General features: G+C 36.7%; 1 pseudogene; it reads left to right on the forward strand.

Moving 5' to 3' along the window:
• The first annotated feature begins 3759 nt into the window (after window positions 1–3759).
• LOC112407736 (bolA-like protein 2 pseudogene) lies at window positions 3760–4018 on the forward strand (annotated as a pseudogene).
• The last annotated feature ends 499 nt before the right edge of the window (window positions 4019–4517 follow it).

Consider the following 4517-nt stretch of genomic DNA (forward strand, 5'->3'; position numbering starts at 1 on the left):
CAGTGGATAAGTATGTGAGGTTTGTTTTTGTTTTCTTTTGTTTTATGTATAAGAAACATTGGAAGTCTGTTAAGATTTTTAAAATAGTATATCCTCAATATATTATGTTTGAAAGCCAATTGGTTGTCCTCTGGAAGAAGAATTGGAAAGAGAAGTTCAGAAATAGGAAGAACTGTGAAGGACTCAAAAGCATTGTGACTTGACTTACTTTTCACATTTAATGCAAGCACTGTTTTCTAGCATTTATGCTTAGACCTTCTGCAGAAAATGCACTTCTGCAATGTGACTTGCTCAATACCCTGGGCTCTAAGGCTCGAGGCATTTCCTCTGCATTTGAAATTCTTGCAGTCTAAATGTTTACTGTAGTAAACATTGTTGCTTTCTTTCCTCAGAAAATACAGAGGAAAAAAGCTAAGATGGAGAAACAAACAAACAAAAAAATCGGGTAAGAAAACGAAGAAGAGTGAGTGATAGATAGCCCAGTAGGGAGGGCAAGAACAGGAGGGGACTGGGAACTACAAAACATAGCTCAGAGAGGCTGGCTGGCCTTAAGTAAAGCACTTAACCTCTGCTCCCTTCAGTTTCTTCACCTGTAAAAAGAGAAGTTCAGCTAGATGACCCAAAGTCCCTCCAGGAAAATAAATGGATGATTTATTCTGTAATAGCATGATTCTATTATATCATATGATTCTACTGAAAAGGTACAAATTCATTCTTGAAAAGCTTTCCTTGTGTTTAAGATATTAAAGCAAGTATTAAAATAATGCTAAAAATATATTATATGATTGTATGTTTGAATTTCAACTTTAGCTTCATAGTTTTATATTTTTCAGGGGTTTAATTTGGATCTAGGAACAAAATGAAACATTAATAACTGCCACAGCCTCCTGGCAAGTTATTATTTTGTGATAGAGAGCAAGAGGAGGAATGCAATGATCTGCTCAGCACTGCTCATCATCACATGTTGTTTTTGAGACCAGAATTCAATGATATTTTTTTCCCTTTGCTGCATTAAAATGATGACATTTTTCTTAAAACATAAAGGGCTTTTAATTCTGTAAAGATTGGCCTATTTAAGGTGCCAACTATTTCAAAAAGAACAGTCATTTTAAAAAGCAGCAGAGCAGACGAAAGACCTGTATGCAGAAAATTATAAGACACTGATGAAAGAAATTAAAGATGATACAAATAGATGGAGAGATATACCATGTTCTTGGATGGGAAGAATCAACATTGTGAAAATGACTCTACTACATGAATAAAAAAATACAAACGAATCAAAATGAATACCATTAATAAAATGGTAATGGAAAGAATTACTATTATAGTCATCACAATTATAAAGGCTTGTGGAGTAAGAAAGCTATACTTGGGAAGTATCTATTAAATTAATTTATTTTTATCTTTTCTTTTCAACTCAAAAGCAGAAAAATATTTGTCAATTGGCCTAGTGTGTTTTTGTTTTTATATTTTATGTGTCCTTACTGTAGTAAAGTCTTCTTTTGTACTGTGTCTTGTTAATAAAATCAAAACTTAAAATTGCTTTTAATTGAAATTTTAATTGCTTATAATTGCAAAAAAACCTTAAAATTACAAAATAAAATTTAATTGCTAATAAAGTAAAAATGGCAAGTGTGATTTAAAATAGCTAATATTTGAGGTAGCTTATCTGTGTCAGACATTTAGGTACATTATTCTCTCCTTGAACAAACTCTAGCTAGGCTCCTCTGACCCCTTTCTCAACTAGACCTCAACCTTGATCTATAAAGACTTGAATACCAGCATAGTTTCTAACAGCTGAAGGCCACATCCTTAGGATGATCCCGGTTCCACTAATAGTTCATGCCTGCCAAAACTCAAAGCTGCCAACAGAATTTAGTTTGTTCCAGCCAATACCTGAAGATAGGGCCCCTGTCTCCCAGTCTCCATGGGAGGATAGGAGCCTAACTTCTATAAACTCTAGTTAGCAAAACCATATCGGTTACATATAGACCAACCCCCGCTTCCTGCTTTTTGTAATTTTACACTTCCTGGCTCTACTGAACTCTGCCCACCTCCCTCCTTATTCCCTCATTCTCCCTTTAGAATGCTTGGTCACCTCTGTACAAATCAAAGTTGAGTTCAATTCACACTAGTCTCTTTTCCGTATTTCCCTACTGCTGATTAAAATCTGTCCTTACCACTTTAGTATCTAACATTTTTTATTTTTGACCCTAATAAATTCTTAGGGTCAAAAATAAACAAATTAGAAGAAATTAGGTCAGAAAAGTAACTTACCTGGCAAGACAACATAATTAGTAAGTGATAACACCGTAATTTTAATCCAGCCCTGTTTGATAATCACTGTTAATTACCTTGCTTCTCATTTGGACAAATATAGTCAACTTTTCTTAAAAATTGAGAATAAATCTTATATTGAAGGTTAATCAACCATATAATACTTAAAGTATGAGATATAGGCTTTTGAAAGTCCATTGCCATTAGAATTCACAATTGAGAAGGCTACCTTCTGTTAAAAATTGCATTAGAATAATTAATTCATAAAGGAAACTATAAAAGCCTAAAAATACATCTATGTAAGATAAAAAAGACAATATGTTAAATAAAAAGAATATTGACATGTTTTATTTCTGGATTTATTAATGGAATTGATAATTATAGGAAATGTTTCTTTATAAAAGTTCAGCTAGATGTTTACAAATTCCTTCAGCAGAAGCTACAAACAGAAAGAATATAGGCTTGAGAATCAGAGAGACTGAAGTTCTAATCATAGTCCTGCATTTACTGATTATGTAACTTGAGCAAATGACTTAATTCTCTGAGCCTCAGTTTCTTCAGCTACATAATAAAGACAACATTGTGGTAGACAGAATTCTAAGATGGTCTCCAAGATTTCTGGTTCATTCTGTACATGCCCTATATGGTTTTGTGGTTGAATGTGCGTGAGACCTATAAACACGATGCATTCCCATAGTTAGGTTCCATTATATGGTAAAATGATCATATTTTGGGCTTCCCTGGTGGCACAGTGGTTGAGAGTCCGCCTGCCAATGCAGGGGACACGGGTTCGTGACCCGGTCCAGGAAGATCCCACATGCCGCAGAGTGGCTGGGCCCATGAGCCATGGCCACTGGGCCTGCGTTTCCGGAGCCTGTGCTCTGCAACGGGAAAGGCCACAAGAGTGAGAGGCCTGCACACTGACAAAAAAAAAAAAAAAAAAGATCATATTTTACAGATGTAATTAAGTGCCCTAATCAGCTGATTTTTATTTAATCAAAGGGGATATTATCCTAAGTAAGCAGGCAAGCTCTTAAAAGAGGGTATAGATGTCAGAGAGATGTACTTCTGTTGGCTTTGAAAAAGTAAATTGCTATGTTGTGCAAGGATAATAAGTAGGTGACCTCTTGGAGTTGACTGCAACTTCCAGCTGTCAGCCAGGAAGAAAATGAGAACCTCACCCCTACAACCACAAGGAAATGAATTCTGCCAATATCTGACTCATCTTGTAAGAGGACCTCTAGCTTCTAAAGAGATCACATCAGCGGCTGACAACTTGACTTTAGCCCGGTGATACTATAAACACAAGACCCATCTAACTCATACCCATTGCCCTTTGCATTGCTGAATCACTCCTCTGGTATAAATGCAATTCCAGATTATAAAGCATGAATTTTTTTAAAATGTCTCAGCTAGTAAGGGTGGAAGCAGTGTGGCAGAGGTCCGAGCTGGGTTGCACTCCCCCCACCCCAGGCTACCACAATGGAACTCAGTGTTGAGTACCTCCCGGAGAAGCTGCAGTGGGACCTGGAGGTGGAGCACATGGAAGTGGAGGACACAACTCCCACGTTGCATGTCCAGCTTCCGAGTCCTCGTGGTGTCAGCCAAGTTCAAGGGGAAGCCACTGCTTCAGAGATACTGGCTTGTGAACACTTCCCTAGCAGAAGAGCTCCTGCACATCCATGCCTTTGAGCAGAAAACCCTGACCCCACAGCAGTGGGCCCGTGAGCAGCAGAAATAAGGGACCCAGACCAGCACACCTATTAAATTATGAATCAGGCTCCCCAAAATATAAATAAAGTAAAATAAAATAAAATGCTTCAGCTATTTCTCTTATAACAGAGGCAAGAAGGAAATAATAAGGTACCACTTGACTCACTATCACTTCCTTTATTATTTTCAAGACTATTTGGGGAAAAATAAACCTTCACAATTGCTCTAAATTCCTCATTTTCTCTTTTTTCTCTACTCCAAATTTTCAAATCCAGTTCCTAAATATGGAATAAAGCCTCCTATACAGTAGTCTTTTTTCTAAAACTGTAGTCACTGGGTGGGTCATCTTTGTTGTAAGGCAGTTATTTCAGTTAGAGTCTCTCAGTTACAAGTTAAAGGATATTTGACTAAGGTGGTTTAAGCAAGAATCATATTTCTTTATTCCGTATAAAAAAAAGAAGTCCACAATAAACTTTGGTTTAGTGGTTGAACAAGTGGAACCTAGATTCTTTCCAGCTTCTATTTTA

This window comes from Neophocaena asiaeorientalis, unplaced genomic scaffold (genome assembly GCF_003031525.2).
Source record: "Neophocaena asiaeorientalis asiaeorientalis breed wild unplaced genomic scaffold, Neophocaena_asiaeorientalis_V1.1 scaffold149, whole genome shotgun sequence".
NCBI classification, from domain to species: domain Eukaryota; kingdom Metazoa; phylum Chordata; class Mammalia; order Artiodactyla; family Phocoenidae; genus Neophocaena; species Neophocaena asiaeorientalis.